Source organism: Hippopotamus amphibius, chromosome 6 (assembly GCF_030028045.1).
Source record: "Hippopotamus amphibius kiboko isolate mHipAmp2 chromosome 6, mHipAmp2.hap2, whole genome shotgun sequence".
Lineage (NCBI taxonomy): Eukaryota > Metazoa > Chordata > Mammalia > Artiodactyla > Hippopotamidae > Hippopotamus > Hippopotamus amphibius.
In genome coordinates, this window is record NC_080191.1 from 21700831 (window position 1) to 21726008 (window position 25178).

Here is a 25178-nt window from a genome sequence, read left to right on the forward strand (position 1 = left end):
GAGAGTCAAACTGGGTCTCTGGGAACAAGTGATCCATTGGGCCAACACTGAGCCTTATGTGCCCCAACTCTAACAAGACCCAGAGGCAGACAGGGCTGGGCGGTGCTGGTGCAGGCCCTGCCCTGAGCCGTCCCATCTCATCTGGGCTCGTGCCCCTCCCTGCATCTGTGGCCCCGAGAAAGGCTAGCTTCACCTCTCCAGCTCTGGCGGCCTCATTTGTAAAACAAGGGTAACCCTGACCTAGTTCACAGCCCTGTGGTGAAGGGTAAGTGAACAGAATTCTGGGCTTGTTTTTATGGACACAGTGCCAGTTGGAACCTGTTTATAACCAGCATTGCTTCCTTTTTCTTTATTTTTTTGGAAACTCTATACTTATTCTTTAAGAAAAAGTAAAGGGCTAGAAATGAGGTTCAGTGATGAAGGGTATATTCCGTATTCTCCTTCCTCAAAATATCTAGATGAACAATTTCAGAAATGAATACCTGCTTCCCAACCTCAGACAAAAGCAGAGGGAACTCACAGTTCTTGCGAGGTTCAGCAACATGCCAAGGACAAAACTAGGTGAGGTGCTGTCAGTCTTGAGGGAAATAATTCAATTATAACCAGCACCTCAAAAAACTAATAAAAGTAATTGGGAGTTTTCCATCTATCCCTTTTAGGAAAAGTGATTTTTTTTTTCCCAGTTTCATTTATTTATTTATTTGGTTTTTTTTTTTGATGTGGACCATTTATTTTTTTTATTTTTTTTTTTTATTTTTGGGGGGGTACACCAAGTTCAATCATCTGTTTAAAAAGCAACATTTAAAAGCAAACAAGTGTTAATCTAAGTGTTATAAAATTTAACATTTCTGAGAAAGACTACAGGACACTGACAGGACCGTCTCGTCCAAATCAGACATAATTATGAAAGTTTCTCTTCTCTGTCACCCACACTGAAGTCATCTTCCAAACATTAAAAACACCTGTATAAATTAATGCCCTATGATACACAGAAGAGGAGGCAGAGAAGGAGCTGGGAAGGGGTGGGGCGAAACACACAGACTTAAAAGTGGGGCCTGTTAGATGCCTCCCATTATCGGCTGTGAAGGGGAACAAATAAGCCCTGCAGAAGTTCATTCACTGAGAGAGAAAGCGCAGCTCTAACTCCCAGTGTTTGCATTTTACGTGAAGGGTTAAGGGTACTTCCCACTTGTTTCTACATCTTCAGATTCTCTGGGGTCCTTGCAGTGTTCAAAAGCTTTACAATTATCTGGACCAAGATCCCCCCACGCCTCAACTGTTCATTTCATGGACGTTACCTGTCACAGCTGCACAGGTAGGACAGGGCAGAGATAGCTCAGGTGAAGCAAACACCTTTATTTACTTCTCACTGTCTTGTGGGTGCCGAAGGGCATGGTCCCCTTCCCACTGCTCCAGCAGCTTCCCCAGGGCAGTGCCCAGGTGCAGCAGCCCCAGGTGAAACGTCCCACAGCGAGCCTGCCTGCAAACACACGGACTTCCAGCGAGGGTGGGGCAGGACTCCACACACAGCTACCATCCTTCACACTGAAGGATGTGAATGTGCTCTGATGATACACACAGTAATTGCTCGCCTTTTTAAAAAGGAGTTGTACAAATTATTCTTAAAATGCTTGTTGACGCCCTGTGGGTGTGAGTCACTTTGTAAAGCAGGATCAAAATGGATCCTCTGTTACGGGTTCCTGCTGGTTCTTTGATGCTAAACAACTTTATTAATGTTAATAGGAGTTACGCACACATCAATGGGAGAATAAATTCCTTGGGTTTCGTGGCGCTTCAATTAATGATTTGTCATAAGCCGCACAAAATGCTTTCTAATTTTCTTCCAAGTAATGACACACTACCCCAGAAGAGCTGAAAATCAGGCATGGGCCTCACCACAGGGTGGGAAAGACAGGGGGATGGGAGAAAGAAGGCTCTCCAGCTGGCTGGAGGCTTTGCAGGAGAGCCTCTCAGCGCGGAGTTTGGGGGAGTGTGTGTAGCAGGAGGGACAGACACAACTCGCCCAAGGGATAGCGAAGGTGATGAAGGGAGGAAAAGAAAACTCACAGAAAGCAAGCAGGAGGAGTTTACTATAATCTAAAACAGGAACGAATGATTGCAACCATGCTTCTTCAATCTGTCACAGTATCCTTCACTTGTTCCAAAGCTTAAGTTAATACTATTCACTGACTCCTGAAAATACCCACCACGGTGAAAGTGGGAATTTAAGTTTCAAGGATGATGCAGCAGAATTGCTCATCAATAGGCTATTTTTCAGTGACACAAAGCTCTGCCTCAGTTTCTGGAAACCCAGCTTTAGATTTAACCCTCCCTTGACCAGGCCTGACGTTCTTTCCTCAACTATTCTCGTGGGAAACCAAGTGCCAGATTATTGAAATCTTCTGAGGACAGGGTGAGATGGCATGGGGGCCGCAGCAGAGACAAGCATGAGTGGCAAATGCCTAAATTCCATGATGGGGAAAGAGAACAGATCAAAATTTTAATCTAAAAAAAACTCAGTGTTTGCTGTTCCATCCTCAATCACCTTACACTTCCTTGCACTTCATCCTAAAGCTTCTCAGACAGTAAGAAGACCTTTGCCAGCAAATAACAAGACCGTACATCACAAAAGACTAGATGCACAGTGACAGGCTTGGGGGCCTCTGTTCTTTAGGGTCAGGTGGCTTTTCAGGCGAGTTCCCCATTTTTCATGTTACACCTGCCTAGTCTTCCTGAAGCAGAACACATGGGAAATCTTACGACATGTGGTTTAATTGAACAAATATTTATAGGGAGAGAAATTTGTTGGCTGGGGAAATGAACACCAAAATTCAACAGAACTTCCATAACTAGCCACTTAAGGCTTCTCTGGAAATGAATCAAGGGGCCTCTCCAGTGGTCCAGATCATACTGGAAAAACATGAGCCAATTACAAAAATAGCAAGTGCATCTGAGACCGTGACAGATAAAAACGCTGCCTGGGTTGTGCACCATTTTTGGATTGCTCCTTCCTCTCACTTCCCCTGGTGTCAGACACACACATGAGTGCTCTGTAGGCAGCCGACACGTGAGCACAGCCTTTGAGAAGAAAGGCTTTGCCCCATCTCAGTCCCCATGATGACGGCATGAATTTGTTGGACACCAGGGGAAGATCTCTGTGTAACAGGTGACTCAACAGCGTGCACAGCGCTGGTTACGTGCTAGTGAAGAGAACAGACACGTATCAGACACCAGCCTGGCCTTTAAGACGTTTGCAGTTCACGTGGCAGATAAGCTCTATACACATGCCAAGTTAACGAACAACGCGATACCTAAGCACCGACTATTTATGGGTCTTAAAGAAACCGCCTAAAACTCCTGCAGTTCCCAACCATGCATGCCTTTCTTGCTAGGAACATGTGGGACCAGAAGATGACCAGAGTTCAGTGGAAGTTCTCCTAAGTGACAAAAATGGAAACTAAGCAGCTTAGCTGTTTACCCACTTTTCTCTCGTAAAAGGGCCCACCCTCTTTTAGAATCGTTCCCAGGATCCTCCAATCTGCCTCAAAACAGCAGCTCCCCAGTGGCCTTTGGAGTTCTAAGGGTATATTTCATCCTCTGAGCACTGTTCTTGGCTAATTGGTAGGGTTTTTGTTGTTGTTGTTGTTTGTTTGTTTTTTTGATTTTCTAAATTGGTTTCTTTTCAGGGGTACACATTTATTTGGCTCTTTTAAAACTATTAATTCAATCACTTCAAATATTTGGGCTTCATAAAAAATCTTTTTTCCAGCTATGCCACTTTTATGGCTTGAGTCTGGAAGGTAGGTGTCACTCTAATGACCATTTTTTTTGAAGTTAAAAAAAATAACATTAATAAATGTACAGAGGTTTTCTTATTCTCAAGCTACTGTGAACTGAGGACCACAAGTTACAAAGCGGATCAGATCCCAGCCAGTTTCATACATAACATATTTTCAGCTTTTTAGTTTCACATTCTCTGATTTGCGACGAGTCAAGTGTAATTACTGTTAATATCAGGGAAGGAAGGAATCGCTTCATAACGCTCCCAGTCAGTGATTCCTGGGGGGTGGGTAATACAGTACAATATAAAGGAGGTAACATAAGAATCCAGATAACAGGTGCCTTGCCTATGGCTTTGCTGGCTAATGTTTAATATTATCACTCCTGAGAAAACACAGAAACAATTTGCCGAGGATTATTGCATTTCTGCAGCGAACAGTGCAAATGTTGAATTACCTGAAGAAATAATCTGTGGAAGAGCTTGTGGAATTTCAGCTGCCCAAAGCCACGGTACGTTAATGTGGGATAAGCTGCTTTCCAAGAAAGCATCCCAAATACCCACCATGTCAGGAATGGAGAAAACCACATGAATAGAGAAGAAGAAAAGAGTCCTCTTTCCCATAAATGACCTTCTCCCCTCTACATAGTTTCCCACGTGCTAATTCACTGAGGGGATAAGACAGTGTGGACGCAGCCACTGGCTCACTGAAGTATTCTTATCCTCAAATCCACAGTTTACATCAGAAACTGCTAAAGTAAACCAAATCAACTTTAGAAACATGTCACTCTCACATGCTGAAAAGTCAGGAAGAGGCATCAGGGTCCTGAAAATATGAGAAGGCCATGTTTAAGGATTTAGAAAAAAACAGGGCAGAGTCAGGCTTTGGGGAACATCCACTTCTCCTGTTACCATAAAACTCAGTCCCTGGAGAAACTGGGGCCAGTGGTTTTCTCCAGCTCAGGAGCATCCCTCCCTCCTTCGCTCTACCCTAAGCATTCCTTTCTGCCCAACTGGGTACCATAGAGGGCTCTGGGAGCTCTCTGCAGACTGCTGCTGACTATTCTCCTATCATATTTCTGTCCTAAACAGGAATGGAATACTACACTGCAAAACCACCAAAGTATGTTCTTAAGCCAGAAGGAAGCACAACTCTCTGTTTTTCTTTCTTTCTACTGAGTAGCCAAATTTTGGAAACATGCTTAACTGCCCAGAATAGCATCTAAAGAAATGAATGGCAAAACCTGGATCTCTTGGTCCCTGGTCTTTGTTAATTGGGATACAAAATATAACCCAGCCTCTAGGTAATAAGGGGCTACCAAGGTGGTTCTTACACCAACAGAAAAGAAAACCAGGGCAGTGACTCATAAGCAGAACACGGCCTTTCCCGCAAGGTTAGCCTAAGTGGGTACTGTATACAAAGTAGCGCTGTGTGGAAACTTGGAGGCTTGATTAAGAATCTGCTCTGTCAGCACCATGTAGTGGAAAGAAATTAGTGAGGATTTAAGAAAACTGATTCTCCCACAGGCTTCACTGATTTTCTGTGACTTGAGTAGTCACGTTACCTTGTTAGCCCTCAGCGTCCTCATAAAATGAAGAAGGTAGACCAGATGACTCTTCTGTCCCTCCCAGCCTTCTGCCCTGACCCTACTGCGGGCTTTACCTCCTGGAGTCTCTATCAGCCTGCTTTTGCCTCCCAGCCCTTTTGAGCTTTTGGAAGGGCCTCTTATTGTGGAGCCCTCCGCTGGCCTCACCTCCTTCTAAGGTCTTTCCTGCCACCCCAAGATAAACATCAGATGGCCCAATGTGGGTCTGTAAGCCCGCCATGGATGATGGTCCAGGGCTTAGGAGAACCAGCTTTGGAGGCTTTTGCACCACCCGAGAGGCTGTAAACCACAACCCCTCTTAGCTTCAGCTTCCCCACCACAGAACTACCAAGCGTCAGGCACTCAGCCATTCTGAGGGCTGACAGAAAAATTCAGGATGCCCAGTTAAATTTAAATTTTGGATAAACAATTTGGGACATACACTAAAAAACCATTCGTTGTTTATCTGACATTCAAATTTCATCGAGCATTGTGTATTTTTAAAATTTGCCAAGTCTGGCAACCTTCCACATGCTAGCTGCTGCTGCTGGTGGTGTTAGGTAACAGGCTGTCCCGCCACACCAGCCTCATGCAGGAGAAAACCACCGCTGCTTGACTTCTGGGTCTCAGGAGCAGGAGTCCCTGTGGTTGCAGTGTTTTCCTCCCTGATGCTCTCCTCGCTCCTACAACTGTCCCCTTTCCAGTCCTTCTGTTGGCTTCCTATCACCTCACATCTCACCTGGGCCCCCTTCCCGGGGTGCCCCCATCTTTCCAATCACAGCCCCCTTCCCCCTGGCTGAACATTCTGATCGAATTAATTCACACACACGTGTCACTGATCGTTTAATGAGTCAACTTCCTCTGAAACAACTGCCTTTTTTTAAAGGTCATTTATAACCTCAAATGAAAATGATCGAATTGTAGGCTACCAAAAAATTGAAGTGAAAAAAAACCGTAGGCTGTGTGAAAGAAAGGCATTTGCGGGGGGTGGGTTAGGGTTGGCACCACCCAGGAGCTGGCTCTTGCAACACCTCTAAAAGGTTTTTCTGCCGTCCTAGCCTTTTCCTCTTGCCTTCTTCTGAGCCTACAATGGTTCTCAGGGTAGCTGAAGACCCCATGGATATGGGGTGAAAGGAAGGGCGGAGTAGCATGGGGTGGGGTAGGAGGTGGGGGTCTACCTGTAAACCGGTCATCACACCCTGCCCCCTGCCTGCCGCCTACCCTCTAGGACACCAGCACAGTTCCTAGGGTCCCTGAGCACTGGCATGGAATTTAGTTAGACGGTCGGAAACACAAAGCCTGACCGAATTTTCTCCTTTTTGAGCACTTTGTGTTCAGAGGTGAAACACAACTGCATAAGCTTGTGATGTCTGGCTCCTTGATGCTGGTCAAAGTAACCCCAGGGACCATTAAGAACTAGCTCCCTCTTTCTAGGGCAAAGCAGTCTAGATGGCTCTGAAAGCTAACCCAGAGGAGGGGAGGGGTTGGCTTGTGTGTGTGTGGCGGGGTGGGGGGGTGGGGCGGGGGGAGGGACACGCCTCAGTAATTTCCACGTGGGTTAGCTGGATGCCTTCTCAGGCCCAGCTCTACCCTCCTGGAAAGGAGCTCCGTTCCTAGTTTATTCTATCCAAGATGACCCTTTATCTTCATGTTCACAACCCATCCGCAAAAGCACTTCACCAAACCATTAAAAGGAAAAGGCTTAACATGAATGAAATGGCAAAACATTATATAACAGATCGGTTACTATCCTTTAGCCCTCAGCAGGGTGACCCTCACTCAGCCTTTCGGGAAGACAGAACTGCTACGTGTCCTGGCTCATAGCTGAGTGAGATGAATTACTACTAACTTGGGAGTGAGAAATTCTCTTAACGATTTTGCAATACCCTCTGCAGGGTAGCGGGAGGTACCTGGGGTCTGCCCCACTGACTCAGCAGAATACACTTTCCAACTAACTTTACAATATCTTTGTAAGTCTGCTCTGAGATAGGGATGTGAACTTTTTTAGACGATAACAGAGTTCTGATGGGGACGGGGAGCAGGGAGTAACACTTCCTGTGAATCCCACATGCCGCACGTCCTGACTAGGAGAAATGGACCTGACTGTTGATGCAACTGGGATTGAACGTGTGCCTCTTGGATGCACTGCCCAGTTTCATTCAGGGTCTTGAGCCCAGGTCTCAATTTTCCCTCGGGAGAGGAGTATTGATTTTTTTTTCAGAACATGGTCACTGGCAGGGACGAACTAAGCATTCCCGGAGTTTACGACAAGGGCTCTACTGTAGGCATTTATTTTAACACAAAACTTATAACTTAAAAAAAAATTTTTTTTTTTTTGCAGGATAACAGTGTCCACTATTTAGATAATTTCATTTCATATTATGAGTGACACTTTGCTTACCAATAAGATTCTTTATCAGACGATGGTGAGGAATTCCATGGCAAAACAGACACGGGGCTTCCCCCTCGGTTAACAGGACATGGTCTCCTCTCTTCCAAATCTTGCACAGTGATCTAGGAGGAGTCTGGCCACTCCTGCCAGTGCATCAGCTTGTGGCTCTTAACAGGAGCTGAAAGAGCAGTTATTCCCCTCTCTCACGTTGTTTTCTTTTCTTTCTCATCAAATTGTATTTTTTAGGAGAATTCTTATTTACAACCATCAGGTGTTTCACTCACTCACGCACCACTAGGTACCAGTTAAACATGGCAAAATACAGGGTTCTAGTACCCTGCAACAAGTTACCTGTTCAGAAGGCCACTGGGGTTCGGAGTGCTTTGAATCAACATATTCCATGTCCAGTGAACTACAAAAGGTCAGTCATCACAAGGGCCTTATAGCTGTCCTCAGCATTCCTAAGTCAGTAGGTGGCATGGGGCAGGAACCTGAATTTTCACAGCCTCCACATGTGATCCTGAAGCACCCCCAAGTATGGGAACTATACTGATATAGAACACATTGCTATGAAAGCTGAGGTCAGAGGTCAGTCCCTCTGGAATCAGTCAGCTTTGCTGTGCGTTGCTAAGAAGTCAGCCTATGCACCCTTTATGAGTCACAGTACCAGCAGGAAACAGGTGGCATCTCAGTTATGATAATTGGAAGGGAATTTAATAAAGGTACAATTTACATAGAAGTGGGCAGAGTGCAGGAAAGCCACAAGGCCTAGTGCAGTCCCCTGGGCTAGGAATGAGAGGGAATCAGTCAGCGCAGGCTCTGTCCCATCCCAAGGCCTGAAGGGGCAAGATGAGAGAGTGGGTACCTGAACTGGGAGAGAAATGCTGGTGGAGAGTGCTGGCTGCCTGACGGGAGCTGTGACCATCTCTGAAGGGCCGCTGCCAGTGTGAGAAACCCTGCAGGGAAGAAGCATCCTGACCTTCCTCCCTCCCTCCCTCCCTCCCTCCAATCTTGGGCCCTTCCCATGCTGAACCCAACTAGAAACCAGAGGCAAAGAGCCCACCTAAGCGGTGCAGAGAAGTCAATCTTCTGGGGCACAGAGCAGAGTGGAGAGGCAGGGTAGTATTAGGACCCAGAGGAGGAAAGGGAAGATGCCTGGCACTATACTTCTAAAGAAACTGTATCAGGAAGTAGCAAACCTTCATCATCACCCCAGAGAGAAGCATTCCATGGTGCAAATGCTGAAGCTCATGCTTCCACCATGCCCACCTGTGAAAGCACCTGATGGCACAGGTAACTGCAGAAAGGACACAACTTTGTCCAGGGAAGCATTTCAAAAATAAATTCACAAATGTACTTATCAAATATTTACTGAGCACCTATTCCATGAAAGATGCGCTATTTCACTTTAGCCTTTGTAGTAAAGGTCTCAGCGTCTTTTATGTTAAACCCAATAGGGCTACTGCTGAGACATGAGTTCATGGGGTTTAGCGAAGTCCTGTTGCTATTTTTTTTGTAAAAAAAAAAAAAATCAAAATAAATATACTACAGAAGAAAAAGATACCTTGGATTTTTAAAGCGGAAAATAATTTAGCTTGAATTGCATGTACTCATAGCCTGTAACAAAAGCGACCTATGTTTTTCGTTTTAATGTATATGATTTTGCAAATAGGTTTTACCTCTATATTAGCAGGCAACTAAACGCAAAATGTGCTATCAGGTGACCTGAAACAAATGGGCTGAGGAATGGATTTATCCCATCTTTCAACTTCTACCCAACTAATGTCAGTTCCACTAAACTTAAATTCTCAGGAGACATCACGTTTGATCACCATTCTCTACTCTGAGGTCACTTCAGTGGGTGCCTAATAAATGACTTTAAATCTCCCCGTCTCCATGCATGCATTGGTGAAGGAAGACACAGGCTCCCGGGCTCTCCAGGTTCACTGCGTGGTCAGCGGTGTGCACTACTAGCGGTGTCCCAGGTGATTCCAGAGGCACATCACAGAATTATAAAACAAGAATCGTATTCCTTTTTCTATGCTTTCCAAGCCTTCTCAAACCTCAGAGTCTTGGCTGTCTGCAACAGCTCTCTCTCTAACTCCTGCTAATGTCCCTCTTCATCAGGGAGGTGCAGCCTCAGCCCTGGAGTCTTCTACAGGCAAGTGTCTGTGAGACTATCCTGGCCAGTCTGATTTTCACTTATTCATTTTCATGATTATCATCTATTCACATCAAAGGATACTGGTCTTCTACCTGAGGAGGTCATATGAAGTTTCTTTTAAAAACAGATTTGGTTTAGCATAAAAACTTAAGGGAAAAATATCTAAGTGATATAGGTGGTCCACAGATACGGAGAAAATCGTACAGGTGTATACGAATGGCTAAAGTTTAGGCAGCAGTGATCTAATGCTAAGTATACCTCCTGAGTCAGAGAGACCTTGGTTTTAGTTCTTACTGCCATTAAATAGGCAATGATGACTAATTTTATTGTCTTATAAATAAACAATTCTTCCATCGAAGGTAGTGGTTCTTAGGGTCAGAGGGTTGCAGCTCAGAGAGAGTAATAAAAATTTAGTAAAATTGCTTTGTAATCAGAATTCTATCTTGTTCTGAACAGAGATGCCTGTGATAAATGATTCAACATTAAGGTTTAAAGATTTATACGCAATATGCTATTGTAGGATGAAAACATGGGAGTATGAATTATGAAGTGGGAGAAAGAGCTAAACACTGCTCTCCTCATCAGGTCTGACAAGTGAGCCTTTGGCAGCCACTGTAATGTGAAGAGCAAAACCTTCTCTGATTCACACAAGACCTTCATTGAGAGTATTCCCAGGCCATCCGGGCAGAATAAATTACAAAAGCAATCTGTCACAGTACGTGAATCCTTTTGATGTCGCTCTGGTAAAAAATAGTGCATATTCTGTGGTACTGATCGGGAAACACTGTCAACAGTTGCCTCCTACATGAACTGTGAATCTCTTAGACACGCTAGTACAGCTCTCAAGTTAGCCTAAACCCCAAATTCTAACTTCCTGAAGAATTTACATTTATGTTCACATTCCTTTCAAGACAAGACCTCAAGAAACACTCAACCAACCAATGTTTGGAACCTTTTTGTCTTCCTACAAACCTAAGTGTGCGGAAGCGAAGTCTCTGGATGCATGCACGCCCACTTCCACACACACCCGCACACACCTGCACACCCCTCCTCCTGATGAGCCCACCACCACACCCACCCTGCAGTCAGAGCCAGAAACGGATGCTGCTGGGCCCATGCCAGGAAGAGGGGTTTGAGACAAAGTGCTCTGTCCTCCTGAGCCCTTATTTACGCTTGTGCTTTGCTAAATGCCACACAGCAGCGGGTACTCTGGAGCTGGGACCCTTTTCCTATACACTGTCTGCTGTTGACTTGTTTTAAAAATATTCCTACAATGCATCTATTGTTCCCCCTCCACTATATAATTGTATGATACATTGGCAAAACAACTGCTCCTCAATGAATAAAAGTGTGTTTACCAAACAGTAATTGAGTTGCTGGTACAGGGAGCAGACCTTGCCCAGACCAGCTGATGTATGTTGCACACACAAAGTCCTCAGCCTCTGCCCTGGCTGGATGTGCAAGTGGTCAGTACTTGTTAATTCTGGGATCTCAGTTCTAGCCACATAAGACAGAGGGATGCTACTGTATGCCGCAGGATTTCATTTGTGAATTTATTTTTTTTAGCTTAGGTGCAAGAATTATACTAAATAGACATTAATTTTACTTAAGTCCCAAAGTTTACATTCAAATGGAATGGTCTGAAACATGCCACAATAAATAATTTGAACACTGAACAATACGGGCCAAGATGCTTCTGTGCTCCTTATTCTAACAGAATCCAGTTTCACAAAGAGACCTGTTTGAGGACAAAGGGCAAAATATGGTTTTATATTTCAGGGTCTCTCAAATCCAATCTGTCCTCTATACACATTTTGGGTGTCTGCCCCATCTTTGTCTCCGTCTCTGGGAATTTGTCCAGCCAATGGCTCAGCAACAAGTCATGTGACCAGAGCTAGTCCAGCAATGAATGACTGGACAGGAGTGAACAACTGACCAGAGGAGGCCCTGCCTGCACAGTGGTTGGGAACCGACAAGTTCCATGACTTGGCTATAAAAGGTAAGTTAAGCCAATCAGATTGCTCTGCTAGGAATTTGGAATTAGAAAATGGAGTGGCTGTTACTGGTTAGCTGTGGGCTGCTAAACTGACAGATCATTTTAATTGAAATGCCCTTTTTAAAAAGAAATTTGGGGGAGGGGAGTAATTATCTATAGAAATGGCTGGACTAGATATCCACATAGTCTTTTGCCTCCCCCCAAAATATTTTTGGGTAGAAAACATTTCTGAATCACTGCTCTTTAAATATAATTATTCGCCCAGAGAGAACATTTGAGAAGAAAGAAAAGCATGTACATAATTCCCTGGTGAGTGGTATAGAAAGTAGAGGCTAGAGAATGGTCCATCTGATGCAGGAAGTACTGCAGCCCAACAGCTGCTGGCTCTCTGCGCATCACAGGTGACAAGGAAAGCTGTAGTCTTGAAACTAGAGCACAAAGAAACACATGTGCCAGGTCCCAGGACACATGTCTGAGGGCCCTCTGGACCCCAGGCTCCAGCTTGGTGTGGGGACGGTGCTCAGACATGTCTGTGGAATTGTATGGGAATGAACTTGGTCCAAGAGCAGCCTTGGGGAGGAGCAGGACAGCCTTAGGCTTAAACTGGCCTGAGTGACAAAACGGAGAGCAGCTGCCATCAGTGCTGTATCAAAGTGAATGGAGGTTGTTCTGAAGAACAGGTTTGTGACCACCTGGGCAGGAGGGGAGGGTGCCCGGGCCTCTGAGAGGAGGCAGGGCAGATGGTGATGCTTTAGGGGAGTGAACAGAAATGCCCACAGCAAAACCCCGAGACTCTTTCATCTAAATGGATGTGCTAATGGCTCCCATGGAGCGGGTATAAGAGGGCTTAGCACATATGCCTGCGTCTACTGTACCGGCTGTAAATAAACCATGAGCTTGTCTGCGCCATCTGCTTAGTGTGCACTTTGTGGAGCTGTGCGAAGAGAAAAAAGTGTTTGGGGCCAAATGGCTAGAAATATTTTAGTTGTATACTTAGAAACCAAATATGCTTACATAGCTAAATTATTACATTTCCTTTAAAGTGGGTAATTAAATTAAAAATGCTTTTATTTAAAAAAAAATAAGGGGGGTTGCTGGACAGTAGGAGGCCACACAGCTTCTGAAAGGCCAAAGAGCAGGTCATGGGGACAGAATGAGGCTGGAGACAAGTCTCCTACAACTGGAGTTAATCAACCTTGAGTTAGTCACCCTTAGCCAGTCTTAACTACAAATTCTTCACCTATAAAGGAAGAGTGTGTCACTCATCTTCCTCGAGCAGTGTTTTGAGAATTAACTAATGTCTAAAACATGCAGTTCTTAAGAAAAGATGTTAGGAACACACGAAATGTTTTTATGGAGGTGGTCATGCCCTCTATAAAGTACAGGGTATACATTATACGTGATCATTATTGCCCTCATATATACATTGAGATTGCTCACCACTCATTTTTTTAGTTCCTCAAAATTATGTAATGTTACTAATTCATTCACGAAACAACTATTCACTGAGCATTTACTATGTTCTAGACCCTGGAATAATGTTCATCAGAGGTAAGACACCTACAATTATGTTCTAAAATCACAGACTTAGTACGTTGCAAGTAATTTCCAAAATACACAGTTGGATTTGTGCTTTCAAAATTAAACAATTTACAAAATTAAACAGTGGGGTGTCTTCCCCACTACTTTAGATCTGTGATTATCTAAAGTTTAGTGATTTGCAAGAGTACAAAGAGCTCCCTTACCTAACCTGGATGAACTCTTCCCAAGGCCTGACACAGCAGCAATTTTAGGTAGATACCATACATCTCTCCGGAGAACTCAACAACTTAAGGAAAACTCTATGAAACAGCATAAGCAAACCACCGCAGTTTATGAAATGCAACACTGAGAGAATAATCACACTGTGATAGTTTCATTTTCAAACTATGTCTCATCTTGACAGAATCCCCAGAAATAATGCAGGACAAATCCTGATAAAATGAATTTCCAGGGTTACTCAAATACTTTCTATGGCTCTGAACTTTGACTCTATCAGAATTTGCCCAAAAGAAAGAAGTAAAGAGTGTGAGGGTTAGAGCCAGGGCTCTGGACTCAGACAAAGCCTCACACCATAATGTTACAGCTGTGATTTAAGATGACCAACTTTACCTCTGTAGGTCCTGGTCCTGTCATCCACAAAATGGAGATAATAGTACTACCTATCTTCTAGGATTTCCAAGAAGTTTCAGTGAAACAGTAAAAAGGTCTTAGCACATGGTAAAGACTCAATGAATGACAGCTATGACAAAGATATGCATTGTGTGGAAACAGAATTTGCACGGAAGCCAGAGGTTCATCAAAGAGGTGTTACTGCAACTGGAAAGTGGGTTGTGGATGGGAAGAGAGACCCTGCTACTTCTAAGTTCCCACAGCAGCTCTGCCGCCCTTGCTAGGCAGAAAGCACAGAGATGCTGAGAAACTTGAGGATCATTCTTCCAATTCTCCCAGCAAGACATGAACTGATGGAGAGAGTGCAGGCCACCATGGAAGCAGCACTAGTGGACCTTAATTTCTCATCACGTCCCAATATGGGAGCGCCTCGATGATGTCTGTATTTGTTTACTCTGTAAAGAGAAAGCACAATGTTTGCTCCAGAGGAGTTTAAAACTAAAGGGGAAAATCCCATGCTGACAATGTATTTCAACACTATTCTTATTAAAAACAGGTCAGGATGGTGGGGAGAAAACATACCCTAACTATTACGTATTCAGAAGTGGCTCTGGTTTTATGAATTAAGTTTTGAGTCAAAAGACAGAAAGTGCAGAAGAGAATGATAAAGCCACATTCCATTGATGAGGTTCCCGAATCTCACCCAAAATAAAACAAAGTAAAAGCCTGAAGCATTTTTCACTGCAAGCTTTTGGAATTTCCCAGGAGAAGGATAAAGATAAAACTAGAGCTGTGAATTTAACGCAGGTACAATTTGATCTTCCATTTTAACAAAAGGTTGAAAGTAATTAAGAACCTGAAATAGAAAAAAGTTTATGCAAAAATTTGTATGTACACAGCATATAAAAATTTTATGCAACATTTTAATATACATAATACATAAAATTTATACTATATGTAGAATTAAATTAAGAAAATATTGTATAAACTTTATGAATTTCACCCAGTGATGAGAATATTTTCAAGGATTAATGCTAAACAAAATAAATATTTAAAAAATATTTATTAGGTTTGAGACTTTGAAACAGCCCCATACTTGTTCCATAACCAAGGGGGAAAAAAAAGGAAAACGGCAATAAAATTCAGACAAATGTTCAATTAAAATAAACTCACACAGAAGTCCTGGGGGCAGAAATGCAAGCCAGGATTTGACTGCTGAGCACATAAACATGAGGACAGAGAGAAACTGAGCACCCTATTTGCAGAAAATTTTTGAAATATGGTTCCTGGATAATCTCAACAAGCAAGACAGATAATTTGGTGAGTTTTGCATGAATGTATGTATATATGTGTATGCTTTAAAAAGATTCACCATGAGACTTCTTTGAAGAGTTGGCCTCCCTTAAAAGGAATCTGATAAACAAAAATTTAATTTCTACCCTATTTAGTAAACACAACTCATGAAATCCAGCTCAGCCACATGGCATAAGACACGGCAAGCTGAGAAAGTGTCTGTCCACATTCAGTCAGTGTAAGCTTGTCTTGCTGTTCTCCTGGGAGCGGAAGCAGGGTAGACAGACCATAGTCTTGGCCTCCTGCAGTTTGTCAACTGTTGAAACATCTTCCCAAATAACAGAGAAAATGCTGTGTATTTTTGATTGCATAAGAAGCAGATTTGAATGCTGAATTAGAAGGAATCAAAATGTTTATAGTTTTAATTGTCCAAAATGCCTTTAAATTACACTTAATCTTCACTCTAATAAAAAATTCATTACAAATAAATAATGACATAAAATCCTCCATTAAACCACTATTTAAAAAAACAACAACTTGGTAACCACTCCCTTCCATTGTTGAATGATTAAGTATACACATTTGCTGAACTTCAAAATCCTGTACAGTTTTAGTATGGTCCAACTTTTACAAAATATGTATCTAGAGGAAAAAATACTAGAATAGAATATCTAAAAACCAGAGACACTCACTGTCTCTGAGTGGTAGAATTTCAGTAAAGAAATTATATCATTTTCTGAGTGTTTCTAATTTTACTAAAATTTCCCATAATAATAAATGTAATATTTATTGATCATGTATTAGATGCCAGGCAGTATGCAAGATGGTTTTTTTTAATGCTTCACAAAGTGGGTATTATTATTATCCCTGCAGATGTAGAAGGAGAGACCAAGGTATCTAATACTTGGAGGATGGAAACTGGAACTCAGAAATGTCTGTCTCACAGTCATTTTGCTACAACTGAATTTCATTTGTAGCTGGAAAAAAAAAAGAAAACACTTAAATTTAAATGCTACATAGCCAGGTGAAGAGCTATATGGAGACAGTATACTTCTAGGCATTTATATCAAAGATTTTTATTAGGTACTCCTTAAATACCTCTATGATTTTTTTTTTTATATTTTCAAAAGCATGGCGTCTATTTGAAAATGAAAGGAAATTAATCAAATCTTACATGAACTAAAAGCAACTAACTAGATTTAAATCAGTGCTAATATTTACACACATCCTTCTGGTGAAGATTCAGTTACCAGTAATAGACAACCCCTCATTGAGTCCAACCTGACCTGACCCCAAAGAAGAAAATAAATTGTTCCCTTTTGAGAGGGATAAAATAAAATCCAAAGAAAATGGTATTGCATAGATCACATGGAGGCCATGATTTCTTAATTGGTAAAACTCCCATCCCAAGTACACTACAAATCAAAGAGACGTAAAACAGTAAAGCACCATTTTTCACCTATCACATTGACAAAGATGATATGAATGAAAAGCATCACCATAAGAGTACTGAAAAACTGGCACCACTGTAAACTTTTAGTAGAGAATGGTTAGACAATAAATATTGATCAAACTCCAAAATTTCCAAATCCACTAAGCAGCCAATTTTCCACTTAGGGATTCATTCCAAGGAGAAAACTACGTATGCTGTGTGTTGTGGTGTTGGCTGTTCAAGGAAGTATTGCTTATAAAAGAAAAACCAGCAATAACAACATAAATATCCATTGACAGGGGAATCTGCTGCTGTATCTGCAGAACTGGGCTACTACATCTAGGACTAAAAGTAAATATCTGGTGAATGAAAAGCATGATGAATAAATTAATGGGATACAGCCATACAATTGAATTTTATGCAGATGTTAACATTTCTGATGTAAAGCTATATTCAACTACACAGAAAGGAGTCCACAGCAGTTTGCTAAGTGATCAAAACAGACTATAGACTAGTGTATTGCTACAATCCTATTTACATAAAATCATATGTATAGCTACCTGTGTACTATATATGCGTCAATATCTAGAAGGACGATACAGGTGGGATTTGGAAATTTTTCACTTTTTTCTTTATATTTTTACATATCGTTTGAACTTATTTAAAAATATTAGCTACACATTTTCTTTTTGGTTGAGGAGGATCCTATTCTTTAAATTTGTATCCCAACCAGTCTAGCTACAGAGGAGGAGAATACCACTAAGTAATAGATAACATTCAGAGGATAAGATTTAAGACAATTTTTCCTCTTGATTTCTCAAACACTGCTGTGCTAGAAGTTCTCTTTTCTACTCCCATAACATGCCTGAAACAGAATGAACACAAGGCACATCTGTTTTAAAACAGTTGTAATCAGTACCCTGGTAACCATTATACTGAAAAGAGAATCGCAATGCAAGATATTTCACTACTTTGACTTTCTCTGTCCATAGCCCTTCTGAACCCAGCCTTGTTAACTTTCTGGCCAATGCTCATAGCCCAGGGATGCTCTCCTGGGCTCAGCATGCATCCAAGTGCATTCACCATCAACAAACTCCATCTGTTAGCTCCACACACAAAGACCTCAAGTTACTTGGCAAACAAACATTGCTTTTCTCAAATGCTAGGTTGAGATTAATAGTGTACGGCTTGTATTAATAACTCATGGTTTCTGGTAATTTTTGTTTTTAATCCAGGAGATAATACAAGCATCCCTGATAAACAAATGACAAAAGTGTCTCTCTCTGGATTCAAACAAGAGCAGTGCGATTCCTCCATTGAGGCACTGTCTGGTTACAACGGTGTCCAGCTGCAATTCTGGCCAGCCTCTGAAAGCAAGAGTCAGGGCCAACAAATGCTGCATCTACGCACACGTGTCCTGAAGAATCAGCCAACTGTGAGAATGGTGAAGAGGACACACGAGCCGATGACTGATAAGCCTCCTCCTCTGGATGCCATTTATTGGAATTACAAAAATTTACTGAAATGTGTCTCATGCCATGCCAATGCATGGGTTCACCAAGTCAAAAATAAGCTACATATTTTGGCCTTGTAGTATTTCCCCCCAAATAATCATTTACAGAGTGAAAGCAAGATGGAGGGCTGAGAGAACAGAGACAGGCTGCTGGAAGAAAACACACACCTACTGCTTTCCTCTGTGCAATTCCTAGTGCAGCATCAATCCAGCAGCAACAGCAAGCATCCAACACCCCAAGCATTCTAAATGCCTCCGGCATGGGGGTGGCAGGCTTGATATTAATCTCATCAAGCTGATTATGGATTTAGTGTTGCAAATCCTCTTTAAAAAGGAAGCACTGTATATGAAGATGAACCTACTGGCTTGAGCTTTGAGTTACGTGTCCAGCGGTGGTGACAACCTGTAATCACACCTGTGTGATGCTGGTTCCACTCACTTACAAAATGTGTGGGCAGCCTGGGGCCTGTGCCGATACCCACAGGCCTCCTAAGAAAGGAACCCAGCCCGTGTCAGGAGCCCGGCTCCATTGTGGGGACCAGCATTTGCTCTTCCGCCTGGCTCCTGCCATCGCTGACTAGTTTTCTCTGATGCTGCTGTCATGTGCCTCATCTACCCAGAGCTGTCTGCATCTGAGCCACAGCTATTTCCTGAGGGATGTAAAACTCAACAAACTGCAAATAAACAATATAAAACATGATCTCATGCTGTAGTGCTGATGTTTCTCTAAACTGCAGCATCCTTGCAGCTCCCTGATTTACAAGTACCATTTGACACTCACTTTTCCCTTTCGGTGACTTCTTTCGCTTGCTTTTACCCATAGTCCATCAGCTTCCTCTATTGCTTAATGTGTCCTCTTGAACTGCCCCCCTATGCCCACACCAGGTCACCAGGCTACAAGTGCTCCTACAAAGTTCACCAGCAAGTTAACCTTCCTTGTTCTCAAGAGCTGAATGCCGCCAGTGGCTCTCCCTGCCAGTCTTGGCTGTTTGATGATCTCTCCTGCCCAAACTTCCCTTCTATTTGCTCATTTTGGTCAGAGACACAGGTATCATCCCAGGTCCAGCAACTCAGAGTGGGTCTTGTCTTCATCTCTCTTCTCTCATCCCCTACATCCAGACAGGCTGCCACCATGAACCCTGGAGATTCAGTCTTCAAAAATGCTTACAGTTCATCAAGATTTAATACAGATCATAGAAAAAATAAATCCCCAAAACGAGTCTGTAAACTATAGTACAACACACAAATACAAGATGTCAGCATGGGCACAATCATGTTACTTCATTTCTGCCCCCTGTCAAAAGCATTCAAACTCTTATTCCAGTATTTAAATCCTGTAATGTGGCTTCACTGTAAGTCTCCATCTAGGGCTTGCTTGGAGTGTTTTATGACAGTCCCCTGAAATTGAATATTCTTCCCTCTCTTCTCCTTTCTTTAAGAACACAGCACTTGAGCCTCCTGCCCCAAGACCTTGACCCAGATTATGCTGAGTTTTAGCCACTTCAGTAACCCCTCGGGCAGAATTTTAATTAGTTTAACAGACGTGCGCATTGCAGAGGTCTTTATATAGTTTCCATTTTCTTACTTCTTTATTTTCTAATTTGTGTTTTTCACTCATTTTCAAATATGCACAAGTAGGGATCATGTCTTGATATGGACTGTTAGTGACCAACTGATTTTAGCTCATTATTGATGATCAATTAGTCCCACCTCCCCACTTTATACACGCATAAAATTTTAAAATATTGTTCCCACACACTCACCCTTGGTGTCTCCTCCAGAGGGACTGGTGATGAGAGAGTTATTAATGGTATTTAAAAGTCTCATTTCGATTCAGGAGCAAGAAATTCATCCACCCCTGACAAAAACAGCTTAAGGATGAATTCCACACATCCGAGTGTTATTTTCTTCACTCCACAAACCCAGGAGCATGACACGACCATGGCACAAGCCTGGATGACATCCCACAGCCATCAGATGCTAGACGTTTTCATTGGTTTCTCCTTAAAGCAGGGCTATTAACAGCAGCATGAATCTGAACGAGAACCCTCGGCAATAGAGCTCAAATTGTGTCTGACAAGGCTTACTTCATAAACCTCAACTATTTTTCTACTGAACAGATGCTGTATTAAATCAATTCTGTTTATACAACCATTGTGCATTTATATTTTCTTCAAAGATAAATGATACTTTTATGAAGTATGAACTGCACCCAAAATACTATCTGCCTTGGAAAGATGCCAAAACACTCATTTAAAATACACAAAACAAAAACAACCAGCCACCAATACTTCTCCCAAGAACAACAAAAAAAGTGGTATACAGACTTCTCTTTTGCATAGTAGGGTGATCTTTTTTTTTTTTTTTAATTTCATGGAAGTATAATTGATTTACGTTTTTTAAATTTCTGCTGTACAGAAAACTGACTCATTTATACATATACATATTCTTTTCCATATTCTTTTCCATTATGGTTTATCACAGGATACTGAATACAGTTCTATACAGTTGGACCTTGTTGTTTATCCATCCCATATATAATAGTTTGCATCATAGTAGGGTGATTTAATGAGGTAAGCAAAATTAATAAATATTACTGTTAGGAAATAATAGCTTGATTTTAAATTTCAATATAATTTAATATTATATGCATAAAATTAATTATAATGATCTTACTGAATGGGGCAAAAATACCAACATTCATTCATTCACTGAATATGTATTGACAAGTGTTTTGATAGATACTGTCCCTAGCACCTCAGAGCCTTAGGGAAAACAGACACACAATCATAAAAACAACAATATATTAAGTGCTGTAGGTTACGCTGAGAAGCACCAAGACTTAAGAAACTGGCAGATCATAAAATGGGTAAGGCAGAGATCTATTCACACTGACCAGGGTTATCTCCAAGTTAAAAAGCAGTATCTAGAAAATGATTTTCTTTATGTTAAACGACAACACACACTAGATTACATGGAAAATGGTCAGGAAAAGAGATCCACCTAGAGGTTAACCATAGTTTTCTCCAGGAAGGGGAGTGGAAAGGAACATAGTTTTTTTTTTTTAAAAAGACTATCTTTTTACATCCTTCTGTTATTGTCTGAATTTTTAAAATAATCTATATATTCATGTGATACCTGAATAAAGAAGAAGTAATAATAAATGAAACAGACAATGGATGAGGCGGCACCAAAGCAGGCTGAGAGACATGAACTAGAAGCAGAAGTAAATCCTGACAAGGGTGGAGCCCATGGGAGGACTGGAGGAGAGGGAGGCTGGAGGAGGATGAGGACCCAAGAAAGGACACGTCACAGAGGAGGAGGAATCTCCGATTTGGGCTGTGGCTGTTTCAGTAGAACAGCAGCAGTGGAAATAAGTATGCAGCAGGGTGGGGACTTCCCTGGCGGTCCAGTGGTTAAGACTCCATGCTTCTGCAGCGCAGCGTGGCGTGGCCAAAAAAAAAAAAAAAAAAAAAAAGTGCAGCGGGGTAGAGCTCACATGTCACTGGAAAGGTAACCTGCCTGAGCGAAGTGAACTGGGAGCAAGCATTCTTAGGCTGGCCCCCACCCTCCTGTTTCCTCCATGCTGCCAAATAGGTACAGAAATAATACTTGTCTGTTTTGTAAAAATCAATATTACAAATGTGATCATGAATGGCAACCCACTCTGGAGGCCACAGACTTCAGCTGTGGGGACCCAAAGAACCAGAGAGAGGGCCCAGGAACTACCTATGGGGCGGGGAGCGGTTATGCAGCTCTAGCTACCCAGGTCTGGCTGTCAGGAGGTGAGGCTGGCCCCCGGTGGCCAGATCATGCTATCTTTAAAGAGAAGCCATCAATTGGGGCTTTTTAAAGTGTGAAATATCCTGACTTTTAAATGCTGGCCCGAAGTTTTACAAAACACTGGATTAGGGACAACAGGCCTGTAGGCCACCTCTATAGCATTGTGATTCTTTACAAGCCTGGCACTGAGGAGAAAATGTCAACTAAAACTTCTCTCTCTCTTCCTCTCTTGAATGAGAGCCTTTCTCATGTTTCTAGGCTAAGGGCAAAGACCTGGTAGGGTAAAAACCATCCTCTATTTTTACTTTTTAAAATATCCAATATTTGAACTAAAAAGTGTCCACTCGGCTTTCCCTTAAGAGTTTACACCCTCACATACTCTGCTGGTAAACATTTAATGCAAACTCTTGTAACACGTTAACATAACAGACCTCAGCTAACTGTTACAAGTGTTAAAATATGTGCCTGAGTGGGAAGCACAAATTAACTGGTATAATTTTTTTAAAAGTAAAAAATAAGGAGGGACCAAAAATTCTCACAGAAAATATATCAACACTCAAGTTGACTTTCAGTTTATCAATTTCATCAGGAAAGAACTTGCCATTTGCAGCTGACTTATATTACAACACACCCAACAATTTCATTAGAATGCTATTTTTAATCAGTTCATCATATCACTATGCTTCAGGAAGTGAAAGCAAGAGGTACATAAAGCTATTAACTACGGATACAGAACGTTCAGAAGTCAAATAACATGTTTAACTGGGAAAATAGCTGGGAAAGTGTAGCATCATCACAAAGGAAATATACCAACAGTTGATACTCTCATATGAGTGAATATACTTTTAAAAGTCTTCACTGCACACTTCTGAAAACCGAAAAACATCTCCTGCAAGATGTGAAGAATCTATTTAGTAATGACTCATATATGATAACATCATTGGGTGGATCACTGTCATAGAATCTATTTCAAGCTCATTTCACGTTGCTCTGGTTCTCATAGTTTATCACAGGGTGATTTGGGTGATGATAAATATTAGTGTCTCTACTTTCAAATGATTTTCCTCCTGATCGAACAAATATAATCCCAGGCATGTGGAAAGAGAACTCACATGAAAGCCCTCTGCACACTAGGCTTAAGTTTCTGTTGAAACCTAGGAGAAAGTCTTGACACCATCATCCATTAGATAGCATCTTGTTAACACTGGGTGATGTTCTAGCCTATGGCTCCCTGTGTCTTGGTCTTTCTTTCCTGTGTCCTGCGTCTTCAGCTCATATGTACTTCTGCACTTGCTTGTCTGTCCCTGTTCACCATGCCTCATGTATTTTGCCTCATCTGCTCTCATTCATTACTCTGGATTTCTCTTTGTTTTTGCTTGGATGTAGCTGTTTTGCTTCTCTGGTCTCCTGTCCCTTCTTGTAGGGACCCTCTCCCCTTCCTGCCTAAATTAACACTAGGTTTCAACCGAGGTGTGGACTGAAAGCCAGTGTTAGGTAGCCACAAAATGCACTCTTGGGTACCTTACCCTTAAGGTTCTTATTTGTATCAAGTTCACAAATTCGCACTGAATCAACCTGTCTGTCAAAAAGTATTTTATACTTGTGACCAAGAAACAGCTTCAAATTTCCCTGCAACTTTTAATGAATTAATTAATTAATTGGCTGCATTGGGTCTTCGTTGCTGTGTTCCCTGAATCTTTGAAAGCTCCTCCCAGCTGCCATCTCTGTGCATTTCTTCAGATGGTGCATTGTCTAACTTGAGCACTGCCTTGGTCGTAAAGCCTGCTAAAAGACTGAAAGAGTGAGAAAGCTATTGCCTCTGCCATGTTGGAACAGTGGTCCACAGAACTTACTGGGATCTCTCTGAGTTGTGGGCAGAGAGGCCCAGACTGCCCCCTGTGTTTCCCAGCAAGACAAAGATTTCACTCCACAAGGGTTTGAGAGAACATACTCTTTTTCATTTAGCTATTCAGCTTTCAAGATCTTGGCTGAAAACACATGTAACTGCCTCAAACCGACACCAAAGAGTTTTATAATTGTGTTTCCCACCACGACAAATTTGGCAACTGAAAGAACATGGAGAACTCTGGGACTTATACGACTTAGAAGCATCCCCTTATAGGAGACCAAGCACAGTTTTTACAACTAGACAGACCTGGGCTGGAAGCCTAGCATTCTCTATAGCATGATATTAGGCAAATTACTCAATTTCTCCAACAGTGGTTTTTTCATCAGTGAAGCGAAGATATCAATACCTACTGCATAGGATTTCTGTGAGGATTAGATTACACGAGCTAATCTAGGAGACTGGTTAGCGCCGCACAGCAGCAAAGAGCCGTGTGGGGACTGGAAATGAAGAGCACATGTGACCAGGCTCCCTCTTGCCCCAGCTGCTGCCGTGGACCTGGCTTTGCCTTCCTGGCTCTTCCATTTGCCCAGCCTCCTGGGAAAGTGTTGGAGGGTGTTTTGCAATGCAGGATCAGGAGGACAGGTGGAAGAACAGTGGGTCATCGTTAGGAAACATCTGTAAGTTTGTCAGGGCTGTAGGTTTTAAGGACAGCTGGTGGGGAAGGAAGAATCTTAGATGCTGCTGTGGATTCTACGTCCCCATCGTTGCACTGAAAAACACATTTGCAATTTTGAAATTACTGTCACAGTATGGAAGCAACTTAAATGTCCAACAGATGAATGGATAAAGAAGATGTGGTACACATATACATAAAAAAAAAAAACAATGAAATAATGCCATTTGCAGCAACATGGTTGGACCTAGAGAGTATCATACTAAGTGAAGTCAGACAGAGACAAATAAAATATGATACCACTTATACGTGGAATCTAAAAAGATGATACAAATGAACTTATTTATAAAACAGAAATAAACCCACAGTTATAGGAAACAAACTTACAATTACCAAAGGGGAAAGGAGGAGGGAGGAATAAATTAGGAGTTTGGGATTAACATATACACCCTACTGTGTATGTGTGTGTGTGTGTATACATATATATATTTATTTATTTATATACTGTATATAAAATATTGAATAGATAACCAACAGGGACCTACTGTATAGCACAGGGAACTATACT

At 42.1% G+C, this 25178-nt stretch overlaps 1 protein-coding gene across 4 annotated transcripts in view; it reads right to left on the reverse strand.

Annotated features, from left to right (window-relative positions):
• FYN (FYN proto-oncogene, Src family tyrosine kinase) overlaps positions 1-25178 on the reverse strand; it is a 198650-nt gene that overhangs the window by 124077 nt on the left and 49395 nt on the right. Inside the window, exon 1 of one of the 4 annotated variants that reach the window (XM_057738233.1) lies at positions 7766-7886. The exons of the other annotated variants lie outside the window; for them this stretch is intronic. The gene's annotated coding sequence lies outside the window, so the exon portion shown is untranslated. Of the gene's footprint in view, positions 1-7765; positions 7887-25178 lie in introns of those variants that run through there. 4 annotated transcript variants of the gene reach the window in all.